Source organism: Numenius arquata, chromosome 14 (genome assembly GCF_964106895.1).
Source record: "Numenius arquata chromosome 14, bNumArq3.hap1.1, whole genome shotgun sequence".
In the NCBI taxonomy this organism is placed as follows: Eukaryota; Metazoa; Chordata; class Aves; order Charadriiformes; family Scolopacidae; genus Numenius; species Numenius arquata.
This window is the reverse complement of record NC_133589.1, coordinates 11,299,370-11,318,835: the sequence shown is the minus strand read 5'-3', so window position 1 is coordinate 11,318,835 and position 19,466 is coordinate 11,299,370.

Here is a 19,466-nt window from a genome sequence, read left to right as displayed (position 1 = left end):
TGAAATGGGTGATTTCAAGCCAATTTTTCATTACTTTGAGTGGCTTAAACACTGAGGTAAATGAGAGAGAATTGCTTTTTTTCTCTCTCTCTTTTTTTTTTTTATTTCTAGAAAGGAAAACACTCTTGTTGACAGAGATTCCAACTTCCAGAAGTACGCAGCCATTAGAGAACTGAAGGTGTTTCTTTCCCTGCATACTCGTAGGCTGCACAGCTGAGCTCCTGTTAAGCTGCGGTGGGGCATGGAGGTGCTAGCAAGCACATGAAAGCCTGTATTAACAGAACAAGCCAGGGCTTATTTTCATGCTGTAGGTGACACCTTTGAATCCAGATGTGATACAAATTACTCCAAGTGCAGCACAGGCATTAACAATATTTGGCTTGCACCAGAGGTCTGCTTCAAAAGCTGTGATGTGAACTGAGCTCCTTCCCAGTGCTGCTGCCTGGAGACAGCCCCTGACCCCAGAACTGGTCGGGCTCAGGCTGATGAAGTGGGAAGGAGGAGAGCTTAAACAGCTGGAGCGTATAAAATTCTTTTTGAACATTCAGCTGTTTGGGCATCCAGTTCAGTTGGTCTCATGTCAAGCATCCTCTTGACAGTTGACAGTTTTTTGGGGTTTGTTGTGTTTTGGTTTTTTTTTCTTTTCTTTCTTTTAAAAGTATGTGGAAGACTTGTAATAGTTTCTGATGTTTCCTGCAAGAGTAAAAGTTCAATGTTGAAATGCCAGAGGTTGCAGAGCAGTGAAGGGTCTCGGAGGCAAACAGGCAACTAAATTACAGTGGGACCTCAAAGAAGACAGAGCTCTGTCCCTGGCTGCCTGTCTTCAGTGCCCCGTGCGCTCCATACCAGTGGGACCCACCAGTTTGCCGTGCTGAAACTGCAGAGTGCAAATGTGTTTGGGTGCCCGTTAGTCCTGAGGCAGGTTAAGTTGCTGTCTAGGGGGGTGCTTCCTTGGAGCTCTCAGAGGTGGACTGGATGTGCCACTATGACTCAGCCGTAGTAGTGATATATTAAAAAACCTAAAGTCACTTAAGCTAGTAGGAATATACACAGAAATATGTGCGTAAGAGAGTGCTAGAAGGGGAAGTGTCAAGCAGTTCAGTTCATGTTTTGGAGAGTGGAGTGAGTGGGAAAAAGTAAAGGGAATTGGGAGGAAAAAATGTATCCTCAGAGAGCTTTTTGTAAGAAGGCAGAATCCAGGAAAATGAGCCTAGAGAGGGAAAGGCTGTGTATTTTACAGGCCTGTAAACTTTGGATGACACCTCTGGTTTAATCTTAAATAAGCTTTTGCTTTCCATTTGGTCTGTGCACTCCAAAAAGACAGTTGTGTTTATTTATTCTGTAGATTAGGTATGTATCGTCTTCTGACTGTTATATGCCTCTGCTTATGTCCTACGAGATATTAAACATCTGTAGGATCCTGATGATATTATATTTTTACTGATTTGAATATGAATTGAGAACTAAAGATCTCATTCCTCCATCTTTTACCAAGTGCTACTTGAGATGCCAATGCGATTGCCCCCAGTCAAACTAATCATTAAACACGGAGTTTCTCTCTCATTCTGAAACCCAGATGACTGGGTATGATTTATGCATTTACATTTTTAAAAAGTGCTTCAGTCTTTTTGTTTACAGGCCTTCTAAAGAGCAATGAAACATACAATATCTTTCACAGATTTTTTCCTAATTAATCAAGAGAAGCAGAAGAAACAAATGAAAAAAGAAAGCTATGTAACTTGAAGTCTGCAATTGCTCTTTGTTAGTAAAAGAAATAAAGAACTTATTCCCTTGAACTATGACATGGGATCAAAACACACATTATACTAATGGGTACATTTTTTTAGTTTTTTAAAATGTATCTTTTCTGTTAACTCTCAAGGAAAAAAGCATTCTTTGACTATAACTCCACCCCCTCCAATGTTAACACTCCCATCCTGAAATACCTATATGGTATCATACAGACACATGGGCTTTTATTTAGGAATATTTAACTCTGAGTACAGCAGAACAAAGTCAGCTAGTCATAGTACTCTGTCCTTACTTTTAGGTTTGCTTTTCTTATTCGGGAATGTATTTTCCTCCCTTTTTAGAAAGTCCCTTCTGTAGGGACTCAAGATTTGCTTGAAACTTCCACTGGCAAGTGTGAAGGACATCCAGAGAAATAAGGGTTAAAATAACCCCAAAACTCACTGATGATGATGTTTTTGAATGCCAGGCACAGCAAGGACGTTTTTGTATGGGTTCAAATGCCTTCGTGGGAACAGCAAGTGGGCTCTAATGATGGCCACGATTTGACAATTCATAAAGAATCTTATCGGTGACTTTTTTCTTTATCTCTAAAATGGATGTGAGATGATAATGATGGCTGATTTCAAGTCTCCTGATGCTGATGGAGGAGGATATGAATCAAATTGGGTCTAGTTATGAAATGAGGCCCTAGAAGAAAATTATAATCAAACTCCTAAGTGGTTATAATCGCTGGGGAATGGAGTAAAAGACTGTTCAAATAACATCCAGCTATAGGCACTGTGAACCCTTTAACCAAATCCGAGATTGGTTATTCCTGATTTTCTCACATTTTCTCCTTATGCCTAGGTCTGTAGTTTTCTTTCAGGATGAATGTGTGCTAGCCATCTTGTTATGTTTATTTAATTAAGACATTTCTGAAGTCAAACACCTCCGTTTTTAAATACACATAAGAAGGAGTGTAATGTGAAAGCACTCAGTGGTAGAAAATTGAGTAGTGGAAGTAGGAAGGAGAATATCCATTATCAAAGAAGAGAGACCCCGGCAAAAACATAGCCAGCTGTACGGCTTTGATGCTATTGCAGAATCCTGTGTTGCTTCGGGGCAGGAATAGCAACGAGAGCTGGGCTGTACCGAGGTGCTGCAAGCTGGGGTGAGACCTGTGTGTGCGAGTCCAGGGCTGCAAGGAGATGTGTGACAAAAACATCCATCAAATGTGGATGTTTTCTCCCTTTCTGCTTGAGTTAAATACCCAAGGAAGGAGAGAGCTATGGTGATCAGGAGGAAATTATTGATAATATATCAAATTTGTGAAAGCCTAAAGCCCTCTGTAGAAATTAGAAGGATTAAACACATTATTTGCTATTTTTCATGGCAATTCACTGTAGAAAAGCAGAAGAATTACTAACTGAATTCTCAGCCAGCCATAAGGAGGTTTTCTGTGATAATACTCAAATTGTATTGCTGACAACACGAAGGGCTGTGAGGAAGTTAAGTGTCAAATGGTACCAGGGTATGATGGATTGTCACTGTCAAACCCTATGGGTGGAGTTTCAGATGTTCCAGCAGTGACGTGTAGACAGTCAGTGGCATCGTTGCTGTTTTGCTTAGGTAATTTGGTACTGGAGGTGACACTTATTGATCAAAGTGAATTATCTAGTTGAAATTAAACCGACTAACATTTGGAAAGAAATAAATACAATTAGACATCTTCTGAAGCATCAGTGTGCAAGGTTTTCCTCCAGGAAGATGATTATTTCTAATGAGGAATGCCCGTTTCTCATGAACTTAAAATTTCAGTTACAATGCATCAAAAATCTATTGAATGAGATTACGATGAGAAGACGCAAGGTAGAGCCTATGGAACAGAGCAGAGAAGGAGAGTGGACAGTATTTGACATAAAAGTGAACAGTCTTAAGAGGAGTATGCATTTTAAGAGGAAATCCAAAATGAACAAGCTTAGCATAATAATGGGAAATAGTCTGTATTTATTCCAAGAACTGAATTTATTCTCCTTTAAATTGTATTGGATGGTTTGCCGAACAAATTATTTGTTAACACCACCCTTTATGAAAGAACCGTAGTTCTATTCAGAAGTAATAGCTTTTATCATCACACCCATTTTTAAAAAGGGAAGAAAGGAGGACCCTGGGAACTACCGACCTGTCAGCCTCACCTCTGTGCCTGGGAAGATCATGGAACAGATCCTTCTGGATGCCATGCTTGGGCACATGGAGGACAGGGGGATGATTCAGGACAGCCAACATGGCTTTACTAGGGGCAAGTCCTGCCTGACTAACCTAGTGGCCTTCTATGATGAAGTGACTAGGTCAGTAGACAAAGGGCGACCTATGGATGTAATCTATCTGGACTTCTGTAAGGCCTTTGACACAGTTCCTCACAACATTCTACTTGCCAAATTGGGGGGATACGGATTTGATGGGTGGACGGTTTGGTGGATAAGGAATTGGCTGAACGGTCGCACCCAGAGGGTGGTACTCAATGGCTTTAAGTCCAGATGGAGAGCAGTGACTAGTGGTGTCCCTCAAGGGTCCGTCCTGGGACCAGTACTGTTTAACATTTTTATCAAAGACATAGACAGAGGGATTGAGAGCACCATCAGCAAGTTTGCAGATGACACCAAGCTGTGTGGTGTTGTCGATACACCGGAGGGATGGGATGTCATTCAGAGGGACCTGGACAGGCTGGAGAGGTGGGCCCAGATGAACCTCATGAGGTTCAACAAAAGCAAGTGCAGGATTCTGCACCTGGGAAGAAACAATCCTCAGTATAAATACAGACTGGGGGATGAGGTATTAGAAAGCAGCCCTGAGGAAAGGGACTTGGGGGTGCTGATGGACGAGAAGCTGGACATGAGCAGGCAATGTGCTCTCGCAGCCCAAAAGGCCAATCACATCCTGGGCTGCATCAAAAGAAGTGTTGCCAGCAGATCCAGAGAGGTGATTCTGCCACTTTACTCTGCTCTGGTGAGACCTCACCTGGAGTACTGTGTGCAGGTCTGGAGCCCTCAATATAGAAAGGACATGGACCTGATGGAGCGGGTCCAGAGGAGGGCCACCAAAATGATCAGGGGGCTGGAGCACCTCTCCTAGGAGGACAGACTGAGGGACCTGGGGTTGTTTAGCTTGGAGAAAAGGAGGCTCCGGGGAGACCTCATAGCGGCCTTCCAGTACCTGAGGGGGGCCTACAGGAAGGCTGGGGAGGGTCTGTTTACAAAGGCCTGCAGCGACAGGACGAGGGGCAATGGTTTTAAGCTGGAGAAGGGGAGATTTAGATTGGATATTAGGAAAAATTCTTTACCATGAGGGTGGTGGAACACTGGAACAGGTTGCCCAGGGAGGTGGTTGAGGCCCCTTCCCTTGAGATATTCAAGGTGAAGCTCGACGAGGCCCTGGGCAACCTGGTCTAGTTGGGGGTGTCCCTGCTGACTGCGGGGAGGTCGGACTAGATGACCTTTGGAGGTCCCTTCCGGCCTGGACCAATCTATGAATCTATGAATCATTATCAATGATTAGGGAAATTGGAATAAATATCTTTGCTTATTAGCGTAGTATGTAGATGACTTTGGAAGAGGCTGAAAGCAGTTTACTATTTCATGCCCAAAATGAAGTAGTTCTGTCCCCTCAGAAAAAGAATTTAGTTAATCTGTGAGGGCTGAGAAACAAGCAGTAAGTGTAGTGTGTTATTTTCAGAGCTCAGAAGCAAGTCAGCTAGTTTGAATGAATGAAGATATTCTGCCTACGTGTGTGATCGGTAACACGTGGCTGTAGTAGGTACTGACGTACACAAAGTCAGAAGGCTCAGGACAGCAACAGTTGGCAAATACTTGGTGGTAAAGAAACACAAGACCAGCTAATGTCATTGCTGTGGTAGCCACCTTTGCTCAGCCATCGAAGCATTAGGAATAAACGATGCTTATCCATCCAGTGCCTTAGGCCTGATTTTTGTATTTTTTTTAAAATAAGTGCTTTCAAATAGGCTCTCCAAGGTGACAGCTGTGTAAAGAAGCAAACCATTTGTACTTTCTTTCGTGAAATCTGGTTTATTGCTTCTCTTATTCAGGTTTTTCATGTATTTCTAGCTAATTTTTCTATTACAGATGTGATTTAGACAAGGATGAGGATTTGAGCACAGTGTTTTTTCAACTCATACCAACTCAGGTGTAAATCAGGTCTCTAAATACCTTCTGGATCTCTCTAAAACTGTAAAAAAACCCCAGTCAACCCCAAACCTTCTTGCTCCCTTCCACCCTCTCCACGCCCCGCCCCATTAGTCTTTCTTTGGGCAGCAGACTGTCTTTAACTGATGTGAAACCACAAGTTTGTTGTTTTTCTAGACAGATATATTTTTCTTATTAACTCCTGCTCATATATCTATTTGCTTGTTCAAATAAGTAGTTTGGTATTCTGTATTCCATGGTAAAAAAATGTTCACCACTGTTGCAGTATAATTTTTTCATAGTATGACGTGGGGGGGATTCTTTTGAGGGATTTCAAAGACTGAAAGTCAAACTAAAATCCTACTGAGGTTCCTTTCCAGATATTCATTAATTTTACCAATGTTGAGTCAAAAAGTGAGATGAAAGACCAAGTGCAGAGATGAGATAATTTTAATAAGATGAGGGTGAGACCATGATTTTGGAATCATGGTAGATAAATTAGCACTTCCCGTCATCTAACAGTATGGCATGTGGAATATATGAATGAAATTAAGCAATGGCCAGGATTACCCTCACTAAGTGGAAGCACTGTCTGGTGCTGCTGTTCAGTTTTACAAAGCTGAGCAGTGCTATTGAAGGTGTGTGCTGGTGTGGTTTCTAATCACACAGTGCTGCTGGAGACATGAGTGTCTCAAATCTGCATGAAGAGGAAGAGACTGTTCTAAAAGGGGCTGCAAGAACTGGGCAGTTCATTATTTAAGATTCATCAATATTAACAGCAGAGTCTGGAAGGTTCATTATTCATGTTACGTTCAAAGTCAGACCTGTGTGTTAGTATGAGCAAATTAACATTTGCTCCCAGTTCAGTGTGATTAATGGGATCTAATCCGTGTGATCCCTTTGGTACTGGTTAGCCTAGGCTGTTCTGGCTTTGAAACACCTCGCTGGATCTTTGGACCACAGAGAAGTATACATTTTATGTTGTACTCATTTATATTGTTTGAAACAGTAGTTCAAATATACTGACAAACTAATTCCTCTAAATATCTACAGAGGAGGTTCTCTACTGATATAACTATATAGCGACAGCGCCTCTAAGATATATTAGTCCTTTGTTTCCCACATTTGGAGACTCACTGTCATCTTCATTAGCAGGTAAAGGAGTTGCTACAGACATCCATCAATTAATGCCATTTGTCATTCTAAAGTACTCTGCTGTCTTACGCTGGCTTGTTGCCTTCTCTCTGACACCACCCAGTACTATCCACCTCACCGTGTGAAACAAGCAGCGGCAGAGGGACAAGGCTGGTTTCTGTTGGTATGAAGAATCTTTGTAGCTCTTCAATTAATTGCTCTGCAAAGCAAGCACAAGGGTTTTCTTTCAAGACTGGATTTTTGCCACCGTTTTGCTGAGCAGTAAATTTCCCTGAACCCAGGTAACCTGACAGGTTTATGTGGAGCAGACTTAGCTGATAAGAGTGAGGGTAAAACCCTTCCTTGTTCCCATAACCTGTCCTGCGTACATGAAATAACCCGCACACATTCCTGCCTCTTACACTGCACTAATGATAAGGATCATTTGAGTTCCAGGACAGGTAGGAAAACAAAGCAGCAAGCAAACTTACCAGGTGGCAACTCTATCAAAAAATAGTCCTGTTTCAGTGGCTTTTTGTTATAGAGGAGCGTGTGATATAATATAATAAAATAAAGCAGCTAAAACCAAGGACAGTTTTATTGCTTCTGCAGCTTCTAACTGTGCCTGGGTTTACAAAGGAAGAGACAGAATGGAAGGAAAATCAAACTCGTGGTTTCAAAAATAGGACTGTGTTTCAAATACGCATAGTATTTCAAAAAGAATTTTGTACAATGTATTAGTCTGATTTTTGTATTCTCCAGTGCTGGAGTATACATGTAGGTATAGTGCAAATTCTCCCGTTCCTTTAGTATATAGATAGTATTAGCAATAATCTTTTTTTTTCATTGGACTTTTCCATAAAAATGGACTGCAAATGATATCATGTTTACAACAATTAATACATGTGTATAAAGGCTGAGGTACATAAATTCAACTTACACTATAGCATCTTTTTTTTTTTCTGGTAATGTGCTTGTTTGCCTCTTGCATTGATTATTTCTGCTGTAGGTACTGATCTATCATCTTTGTACAAGTTTTTCTTTATTATTGTGAAATTCTGTGTTATATTAAAAAGATTTTAAGTAAAAATAACTACTTATATGTCTATGAGAGTATTTTAAGAGGGTATTACTTATGGTGACTATTACCTTTTTGCCGGTTCTTCTCCAGATTATTGTTTGCAAGGGAAAAGCAAATGTAAAGCAGCTGTGAGAACTTCAGAGTGGAGGTTTGCTACCCTGGAGGAGCTCCCAGCTGCATTTTTCTCTGTTAGCTTTGTGTGCATAGTTACTTTGGATAGAGCTATAGAAAAGAGATGTGCCTATGTTTTCCTTACTTATCTTTATAACACAAATGGTAAGTAGGAAACTTGCTTGTAGGAGATTTTCCTTGATCTTTTTTTTCTGTACTGTCTCAAGGATAAAGTTTGACTTTTTTAAAAGGAGAAAGGCATTCACTTACAAAAGGAGAAGCGACTATTCTCTCTTAATCTACAGTGAAATAAAAAGCTATTTAGAACCAAAAGTTTTAACTTTGGGAGGAAAAAATGAGGGGCCTGTGTGAATTATGTACTTGGCAGATTGTGGCAAGACTGAGAGGCAGATTCTCTGTGGCATAATTTTATTGAATTTTTTTTCAGTGAAGAATCTGGTTCTCTGTTTACTGTCTTGGCAGAAATTTATCTGTACCTTGTCAGTAACAGAAATCAAAAAAAGGCTCTGCTGCTGGTAGCATCATGTTAGAATAGTAGGGGAAAGCTAGGTACATTCTCAAGAATCTTTACTAAAATTGCTGTACTTCTGCCAAAAGCAGGTACTAAAGGTTCTGCGCATCTTCAATGGCAACGACTGGACCAATGTGCATTGCTAAAAATATCAGTGCTTATGATTGAACTGGCATTCTGGATAAGAAACGACTCATGCCATATTTGGTTCTAACCATCTGCATTATATACATGGGATCTGAGGATTTGAAGATACATCAATTCGAAATGTAACCAAATAAGTAACTAGGTACTATTTATTTATACAGTTCTGCTAAAGCTCAAGATCTAAAGATGAATTTGATGTTATGTCTCCTCTTTATTGCTCTTCATTTTTAGAAGAGTCCCACGCAGGAGAGAAGGTTTGCTGTTGTGACTTCTGACCGGGAGTTTCCATTGTTATTCCAATACCTACTTACCATTTTTCCCATCAACTTACCCAAAATATTTTTTTGCATGGGTATTCTTTTTATGGTTTAGTACATTTTTTGGCCATTAGAGATAATTGCTAATGACACCATATCAGTCAGGAAACATACTGGGAAATTTGTCTAAATAAATAATTCAGAACTGGATCACGTAAATCCTTTTTTTGAGCAACATAATATAGTAATGCTCAGATGAGGTGATAGAAGGGCTAATTTGACAAAATTATAAAAACTATGCCCAGCCTTCGTTCAGCTCTGTAGAATTAAGGTGCTTTTGAGATTTCATGAGATAATAGCATCCCTTCTACAGAGAAGCTAGTTTTTGTGGTATTTCTCTGATTCTATTGCAAAGGCCACAGCCTTGAAAAATATATTTCCCTGGCATTAGGGCTTGCTGACTCTTCCTGCTGTCCATCTAATGTACAATTTTCTGTTTTAAAGTTCAGGGTGCTATATACATTTCTCTCTAAATGATTATCTATTGTACTGAGCTTGAGACTAGCAATATCCTTCCTTTTCACAATGGAAAAATTTCAAGAATTGATGAGTCCCTCAGTTTGGGGTTTCTTGTCTCTCTGCTGTGCTGGTATGCGCTTCAGCTTCATAAAACTTGTTTTTATAACAAACTATTACAGTCATGTAGACTTAAAATATGCAATTAATGAGGCTTTACAATGTATGTCATTCATGCAAAGTATTGTCTGGCAAAGTAATCGCAGGCTCCCTGGTGCCAGTGCTGGAAGTGTGTCACTGTTTCCTTTAGAGCCAGGTGGCAGGTCAGTTGTAATCCAAAGTTACCAAATATATACTGTGCAGTAATTTCCTTGGGCTGCATAGCTCATTCTACAGGATGTGTCAGAGCCTGGATCTATGCACGTTAGTAGTGTTTCACTCTAAATTTCATTAAAGCGCTACTGTATTGGTTACTTCTGCATTCCCAATGTAGTTATTAAAAGGCAAGCAATTCAAAGGGCAGAACCTTGTTCACCCTTGTATCTGCACCTGCCAATAGCATTTTATTATAGCGCAGTGAAAACCGGGCAGCAAGTAGACTATGAATTTATCAGCTGCTGCAGGCACTCCGCTACAGGCAGCTGCATGTCATTATTAGGGCAGTTATGTAGCTATAAGAGCATTTCAGGATGTCTTGCCTTAGCGATCTGCCCGTGGCGTGACTGACAGTGATATGCATGGGGCTGATGAGCCGTTTGGATGGGGACATTCTGACATTGCCTACAGCGTATGTAATGAGAACTATTGTTTTCTTGTAACAAATAAAATTTGCAAAACCAGGGAGCAGTAGAGAAAAGCTCAAAGACAACACTGTGAATTCCTTATAATAAATAACTGTACTGCTTACTTCAAAATGATTGAACCTCTAACACCAGCCGCCGGTTAGCTAAGGCTTTCTTTCTCTTCTTGCCACTCCCACAAAGAAGCAAGCAGATTCATCATCTAGGGAAGATAATAACTATTCTATCTCAGGAAAGATTATACTTTGCTTGTCAGGGTAAATTTATTAAGCAGCAGAATATGTAACAGGCACAAAATCATACCAAACGCTAAGGAACAGGCACCCTTCCAGCTCTCTGCAGTTCAGCAGAGGGAGGACAGTATTACTCTACGCCGCCTTCTTCTTCCATTTTTTCGTACCTCCTCATACTTCTGAAAGCACAGGTTTTCTGCACTGTGAGTAGACGCCATTTACAGTCTGCAATTAAGCGATCCCTGCAAGCAAATGTTATGTGTCTCCGTTCTTTAGTTTCTTCTTGTTTTGTTTTGTTTTTTTTAAGTTATGTTGTGGAACAAAGTACTGGTGAATTCATGCCCCCTTCTCATGCAGCTACAAGCAGCTGAAGTATCCTGAAGCCTGCTGAAGTCAATGAGAAGTCTCCTGTTGACTTCTTAGCTTTTGAACTAGGCTTTGACTGCACATAATATTTTTAAAGTTACAAAGTTATGAAGAAGCATCTTGCACTAGATCAGCTAAGTAACACAAACACTGATTTCACTTGCTGATAGTTTTAGATAGATTTAAGTTAATTATTGTTTATTATTTAATACTTTAGGTTAGAACATGAATTACGTTAAATATTCTCCTTCCACTGCAGCACTCAGAAGTAATGAGAGCTCAGGACTTATATATTCTGTCTCTTATATTGATCTCCTGGGCACCCAGCATAGGTCCTTTCACTTCTCTGCTTCTTCCTGCTTCTGCAGGTTGACTCCATAAAGCCAGGTATTAGCTGCCTGGGGCAAAATTGATTTTTGTAGGTGTAGAGCCTGATACAAAGGATTCAGGTACAACTACCACTAACGTGTTTTGCAGTACTAAAAAAGCTTATTATATTTTTAAGCTGATTGACATTTAAAACATATGACCTATATTTGGTTACATTCCTATTGCATCCTACAGGACTGTTTCATCAGAAATTCCACCAAGCCCTAAAGGTTTTGATGTGCTGTGGATGAGCTGTCACAAGAGGCAGTAACACTGCGGGTGATACCAATCCAAAGCCTGAATCGTGCAATGAGCTCTGTACTTCATGAGGTGAGTAAGCATGGGTCCTGTTGCACTCCTGGCACTGTGCTTATTAGCTATGGCAGCAATGCTTCAGGCTCAAACAGAAATCAAGCTGGGTGATAGAATTTGTAGTGAAACAGGGAGAGTCCACTCGACACCCAGTGCTGGCACATACAAATGCAAGTCTATAAGAGCAGACCCATGGTGTAACAAAGATGAAGGATATCAGCCTACTGGAAGCAAGATGTAATGAGTGTTGGTAGTTCAGCCTATATCATGGCATATCCGTGCCAATGATACTGTAGTCCAATATTTGGAAAAAGATTGAATCTCTAGGAGTGTTTCATAAGCATTGGTTTGCGCTTTTATTTGAAAAAGCATGACATTTTTTTCTCTGCTTGAATTAAGTCAATAGAAAACCTACCTGTGATTTGATCAGGAAAGTAAGAAAAGGTGAAAGGGAGAATTTAATAGGATCCAGAAATTCTATGCATTGGAAATTAAATAGAGTTTCAGCATTTTTGGTAAGGTGGTGTTACCATCCCACCACTCAGACCTATGATATCTGTACCCAGTATTAGGTTATAAGGGAAAGACAAGTGCACTTCGCTAGGGGAAAGACAATGGAAAAAACAATCATTATCTTTTTCTACTTTGTTACTCAAAAGCGTGCATAGACATCATGAGGAGTGATGGTATCAACTTACTTTTGTTTCCTCAAGATTATTGTCTCCAAAACTTTGTTGCTTTTCTGACTTCTAAATGCAAAACCTGGTATTCGTTTGCAGTCAGTAACTGACTTTCACATAGTTACGCCCGAAGCTTCAACTAATGTAATTCCAGGTGAACAGTTGGAACCACAAACAAAATATTATCCCTTTAACATCTAAGTGAGTTATGCCACTATTTAATCACCTAATTTAGAATTAAGTTTATGATTCATAGAAGTAATAATGCACAACAGATGGATTGTTGCTGCTGCTAAATGGTCGGATACGTAACTTTCAGCTTGATCTAAGGTTTATAGTCAGTCATTAGATGTTTGTTGAAGAACTGACAAGACATACATTACCGTTCCAGTAATAATGACATGGTACAGTTATTCTGTGTTCCAAGAAAAGTGGAGGGGTTTTAACCCCTTCTGAGAGGGGAAAGATCTAAAGTCAGAGAGAAGTTAGATCAGCAGATTTCATGGGATTTTGTATGTAATTTTAAGATCACATTTTGCAGCTTTGCCCCCTTCAAATTTAATTTTGTGTTTATCTGGGGGAAAATGCCATTGCCAACACACTGGAAACAGATGAAAGAGAAGATGCTTATGTTTTTTATTTCGGGGGGGGGGGAGAAAAAGGACAGAAAAAGGAGATGGAAAAATTAATTAAGTTCAAGAAAAACAAAAATCTGCAGCTTTTCGAATAGGACAGATTTAGATTCAAGAGAATCTTCAAGGTAAAGGATTCAAGAGAACGTATGAATTATTAAGTATTTGCTCAGTTGCAGAACTCAAAGATGTTCTCCAAGTTCTGTCGTACCCGGGAACTCAGTATAAAAGCTGTCAGGGTTGGTCAATGCTTTACAGATACTTTGTATGCCTGGGCCAAGTGTCATTGGAGGAGCTTTAATGGAAAGAGCAGACCATAGATTTAAAAGCAAAAATGTCTGCAACATTTGTAATGAGAACTGTAGAAAGCACTGAGGATCCTTACACTGAATCTAGTGATTCTAGTTCACTGGATTCTGGATTTCAGACCAGGTGAAACATGAAAAGCAGATCTGCCAGACAAAAGCATAGTTACACGAACAGAACTAGCACAGGCCTGCAGACTTCCAGGACTTGCTGTTGGCAACGTGAATCTTCCTTTTTTCCTGCATGTGAATTATACTTTAATGGACTTTAAGCTGCTGCTGGTTCCTTTTTTTTTTTTTTTTTAAATTTAAATAATTTATTTCTTTGCCCCAGAGTTGTTGAGAAATTGTTGATTAAGGTCTATTTTAGTCTAAGAATTGATCATTGCTACTGCACTTAATATCTAGTGTTTTAATTTATGAGTGAAAAAAAATTCATCTTGGATCTAGACATTAGCACAAGAACCTCTGCACTAGATAAATCCACTTTCTATTTTGAATATTTCCATATGGTCATAGGCAGTAGGGAGAAATTTCACCCAATTAGTGTTGTGTGATTAATTACCCAATTAATTATATTTTCTGATGCATAAACCTTGGTAAGCCTGAGAGATTTTAAAATAGCCTCTCAAATACTTCAAGTGCAAACAGTTTTTTTTTTTCTACTGCCCCTGTGCACCCTTCAAATTTAGTTATTGTCACTTATGAAAGTTTTTGTTTCAAGTAAATAAACTGGATTGCAAAGCCCCAAAGTAAAGTTTTTAAATTTAGTTCAAATAAAGGCTTTCAGACATTTATTTGTAACTTTTGTTATTATTTTAAAAATATATTATTTTAGATTAGTCTGAAATAAAAAATATTGTTGCTTGGGGGAAGTTCCATCCAGAATAAATAGCTATTTAAACAGATTACTGTAGCTTTTAAAAATGGTAGTTTGTGAGTCTAAATTGAATAAATGGTATCTCTGTAAGACAGTATACTTGATAATGAAATTCAATGAATGGTACAAGCATTGTGATCACTTGCCAGTAGTTGGTCACAGTAACACAGCAGGAGCTGGTCTAGTGGAGTTATCTGGTTTGAGATCTAAATGCCACAACAAAGAGCAATATTCAGAAATATTCTCAGTACTATTGTTCGTTGAGTGATGGCTTGTCCATACTGAATGTTCTTCCTGGAATGGGACACAACTTAGCTCCTCCTTATGCACAAGAGGATAGTTACAGCAAGGTGTCAGGAGTCAAGAAGTGAATCAGTAAGGTCTCTAGCTCTGCAGGTTCTGCCTCACCTAAGGCAGCTTCTGAGGTTCTGTCTTAGCCATAATACTGTAGAGAAAAAAATTCAGGCTAGAGACTGAGACCACCTTGCCTGGTGAGGGCTGTCTTGTTCCTTAGCTGGGTACAGAAAAGATAACTCAAGCTAAGAAGGGGGTCACATACCCCGTGTTCTGGGGAGAAGGGCACAGTCCTAGTTCCAGGGAGCACATCCTGGCTGCACTGTGACACACACCTCACTCCTTGTCCCGGACCAGCTCAGCAGGGCATACGCAGGAGGACATAGTGACTTCACCCCCACCTGCACACTCTGTTTCCCAGGGAAACTTGAAGATATGTTGTGTTGACTAAACCCAATCCACAGCAGCAGTAATTCTATGTTTCGGTTTGGAAGGTTTCAAGGCTTTGGAGATGAGAGTGATTTTGGCAGAAAGGGAACTTATGCTTCTCTCCTGAAGACTCCATCTTCACTATTAAGAATATAAAGATATATCCCTGCTCTATGCCCCTTGTTCCCATCTTCAGTCCCCTTTCCACAACATATGGTTGAAGTACTGTACATATTCTATGGTTGTTAATTAGACTTTCTGATGATTTAAACAAAGCTGCATCTCACTAATTAATTCCTACATTCCTGGTCCAGTGACATGCTTTCATTTATGCAGAAAAAACGTAAAACAGTTCCTTGCTTCAAATGCACTGTGCAAGATCCTTACCATATAAATAAAACTTTACTCCCATTCTCATCATAGGAGAGATCTCTTTTTTTCATTCCCAGACATTCGACACTAATTGTGTTTTTCATTGCAGAAGTTGATTTTAATGACAGCAGCTCAGAATATAATATAGCAAATCCTGAAGGTGATTTGTTGCAGAGGATAAATGGGTTCCTGGTGCTTGATGCAAAAGGACATATGTAAGAAATTCTCTGATGCCAAAAGGTAAACTTTTGAAAGCTCTGCAGTATATTTTGGCAGTGTTATTGCAGGAGACATGTTTTAAACCCAATATTTTTAAGGGTATCTGAAATTACAAATGCCTTTTTTTCATTACAGTTCAGATGGCAGTGTAGACTATATTTAGTGGTGGTGGTGTAAAAAAGATATATACCTGCCCTACAGCAGTTAAACATTCCAATCTTTCTGTCAGTGTACCTTTCTGTTGCTTTTATTTTTGTGTTTTTGCAGTATAGCAACTGAAAGGGCGCGTGTTAGATTGTGTTGCTGAAAGCAGAGTTAACGCTTAACCAAAAGGCAAATATAAAGCTGTGAATGATGTTAAATGAGTTTAAATGCTGGAAGCTGATAGAAATTGTGACATTCACATGCTATTTACCTATCCTTTTAAAAGATTTTGCTTTATTGTAAAGGCTTGGTCTGATTCCTAGTGCAACCTAGTGGGAACATAAGAGATTGAGCCTTAAAACTACATGTTGCTGCCCTGTTTAGTTTGTTGCTTCACCTATTTTCCAGTCTCTCAAGTGCTACTTGATAGGAAGTCAGTAATTTACAGGAACAAATTCTATTCTATTCATGTCTCTTAAATCTTCTTTATCATAGTATCTTAATATCTTCTGGTAGCACATTAAACAGAGTGATTACCATTTGTCATATACGCTTACATCTCTTCAACTCTTCAGAGGGAGAATTGTATGTGGAGTTGTGTTTGGGATTTAATGATAGAGTCAGCTCTCCATAATTCACAGAATCACAGAATCATCATGGTTGGGAAGGACCTCTGAGATCACCGAGTCCAACCATACACGCACAAAAAACCCCCTTACAATCTCGGCCACTAGAGCATGCAAGGGTGGGGACACCGCGGGACAAGATGAATTTGCTTTCTCGTCTAATGTTACAGGTCATGTACTTTGTGCTTTGATCAAAACTTCAAATTTTGAAGGGGCAGAGGAAGAGATTTCTCTTGCTTTAAAGAAAAACATTCCACTTCTGCAAATGCACTTGCTTTACAGTATAGGAAACTCGGGTTCAAAACCAGAAGGTTTTTGTGCTCATTCACTGATGTCATTAATTCTTTTGATTGCTTTGATTCATTGTCTGTCTTCTGTAATTTCTTGTCCTGTCCAGGACCTCATTTTCCCTGTGCCTTTTCTAATATAAAACAGAGTGCAAAGGACATGGGAGGGTGAGATGAGTGGTGCTGTAAGTCCTTCTGCTGAAGCTTTAAAATGATGATTGTATTATTATTCATAATCTCTTTAGTAATAAAAAACTACAGCACTTTCTTGTGTGTGGCCAGAAGTTCTCCCTGTGCCTTGAGATTAACTAAGAGGAAGAAAAAAACACACAAAAATCCAAATGCATGAATCTGAAGCAGGTCAGTGTGTTCATTTAAAGAACAATGTGCAGTGAATTGGCAAAGCTTAACTTAAATCATAATTCTCTATCCTTAAATTCAAGTATTTAGGACTTGTTTTTTCAAAAGATGTGTTTAGCGCTCTCAGAAATAACAGCAATCATGGATGGATTTACAGGCTTTCTGCAGCCAGCAGCTGTGTGCTTCCAGCCAAGCTGGAGGAAGACTGATCATGCTTCAAGGGCCATTGCTGACATCCCAGGGCGAGCTTATTCTAAAATAGTGCCCTAATTCCGGTCCAGCCTTTTCTCCATAAATCTTTTTCCTCATAAATCTCTCTGTAGTTTGTTTTGCAGAACTTGAAGGAAAGAGTCTGGTAAGCTCTGTTAAAGCCTTTTTAGAAATGAGAATTTGTTTAGCCAAATGCCTACCATTAAGCCTGGAGAAAAGTAGATTTTAAAGACTTGTGATACATTTTCAGCAATCACACAAATTATCAGTCTGTGCAACTTCTTCAAATGTTGGCAGCCACCTTGGGACATCAATATTTACATTTGAAATTGTAAGATTTTAATATCAGTATTCCCATAGGCCAGTGAGCCAAAACTAGTGAGTTCAGTTTATCACTGAACGGAGACAAGAAATAATGTTTCAGGACAGTTCAGCAAAAGTAATTACCTAAATAGGAATGAAACCATCTTGGAAAGATATATCTCATTGTAGTTGCAAAGGAATGTTGAATAATTTGCAGTTTCCAAAAAGTTAAAAAATCTTTTGAAGAAAAAAATCTCTGTAAAAGAAAATTCCTGATTACCCTTCTCCTTATTCCCCCATGGTATGGGGCATAGGTGTTTAACTTGAAAGTCTCAATTAGAAGCCCTATTTTTCATTTTGGTTTGTAGAGGAGTACTTAGACTAGCACTTAGAGAAAGTTAGCTGCTTAAAAATTCTGGTTTCTGAAACAGAGTTTCCGTGACTGAAAAAAACCCTTACTATTCTCACATCAGGAAAACCATAAAGGTAAAAATAAATATGAATTCAGTCATTAGTCCCTACAATTTTGCCCTTAATTTAAAAAAAAATAATAATGTGTTTTGTTCTTATTTATGCATATTAGGAAGTTTGTTTGCAAACTATTTGCTTGTTGTGCTGCTGCATTTGGGCATCTATGTGTTAGTGTTACATCTGGGGGACTGATCTCCATGCTGTTTGTTTGCTTTGGAAATTTGTTCTGTAAATCTTAACATTTGGAGATGTCAATTAGATGCTTCATTGAATATGAGATTCTTCAGATATTCTGGGAAACAAAACATAATTTAGCAAGTTTTCAAAGAAATACAGTTGCAAAGAAGAGCAAAAATGGCCAGAGAGTACTAATTAATTAGATTAGGTCAAATTAGTTAAATTGTTTCTAGCCTTTTTAGTCCTCCAAGCAGGTATCATGTGGAAAAAATAGGTAGATGATGTTAGGATAGCACATAATTTGTACAGTTCCTCACTAAAATCTGTGGGAAATAAGGGTGAGTTAACAGCATTCTTAGAGTAGTTACACGGTATCTGTAGTAACTTCAATCTTGGAACAACTTTATTTCCTCAGCAGAAATAGGGTGGCTTCCCAAAGATAAGTAAACTGTTCTAAATGGCTAAGAGCCTACCTATTAAAATACAGCTGAATGCCATGAATGATGCTGCATTAAATAGCATGAATTACATAGCTGTTTTATAGGACACCCCCACACACACTCCCGATGCAACCTCATTACCTATTCCTGTCATTATTTTTACATTCTTCTTTTGTTCATATATCTAAAACCATTTAAATTCTTCAAGGAAAAAAAGAAGTAGAATTTAGGGGCAATTTAATTTGAAAACAGCATTCATCTGTTATTGTCATATGCATTTATCAGATTTACTCCTTGCAATCATAAACGTGACAAGCCCATATTTAGTGATGGCAATAGCTCAGCTAAGTTCTCTAGGCCTTACGTCAGCTTCCTGCAGCTGGATTATACTGTTTTGTGATGATACTATCATCACAACTGCCCCGTGCCAATCAAGGAATTGAAGGGAAATCATGCCTGAAGGGAGGGGGAAACATGCTCAGGGGGAAACATGCTCTAATATATTGGTTGTCTGGCATCGTTTATAATTTGCATGGCTAGAATAAAAATTGTGTATTACTTGTCTCTCTCCCACCCTTGGATAGTTAGATATGGTGAAAAAAAATAAATGCACTCTGAAAGCTAGCAATAAAAACCAGACACTTCTGTTCATAACCAGAATCTGTGCTCATGATAGCAGGATTTATAGAGCTAATATCAAACTCTCATCCTAGCACACAGCCTAACGGAGCTAGTAAAACAGACTATTATATTTTGCTCACTCATGGTGAGAATAGGCCATGACTGAAAGATCATTGTTGCGAGAAAAGTGTTCTGGGACATCTCCTTCTGTATTTCTGATCATTTTCT